This window comes from Penaeus monodon, chromosome 28 (genome assembly GCF_015228065.2).
Source record: "Penaeus monodon isolate SGIC_2016 chromosome 28, NSTDA_Pmon_1, whole genome shotgun sequence".
In the NCBI taxonomy this organism is placed as follows: Eukaryota; Metazoa; Arthropoda; class Malacostraca; order Decapoda; family Penaeidae; genus Penaeus; species Penaeus monodon.
Window position 1 is genome coordinate 25994883 of NC_051413.1, and position 243 is coordinate 25995125.

A 243-nucleotide genomic window follows, 5' to 3' on the forward strand; every position below is an offset into this window, starting at 1 on the left:
TCTTATTTGGCCTTGAAAAAACACACACACAAAAAAATAGTAATAATGATGTATGATTTGGAATATCTTTCAGAAATTTTATGAGGAGGGAGATGAATTAATTTAGTCCAGGAGCCTTGTGTGAGTTTACGTGAATTTGGGTTGGATTATATTTTGTAAGTATATGTACAGCATGTTTTACTATCATACTGACTTACCCAGGGTGCCTCATTGGTAGACCAAGTACTCAACATACAGCCTAAC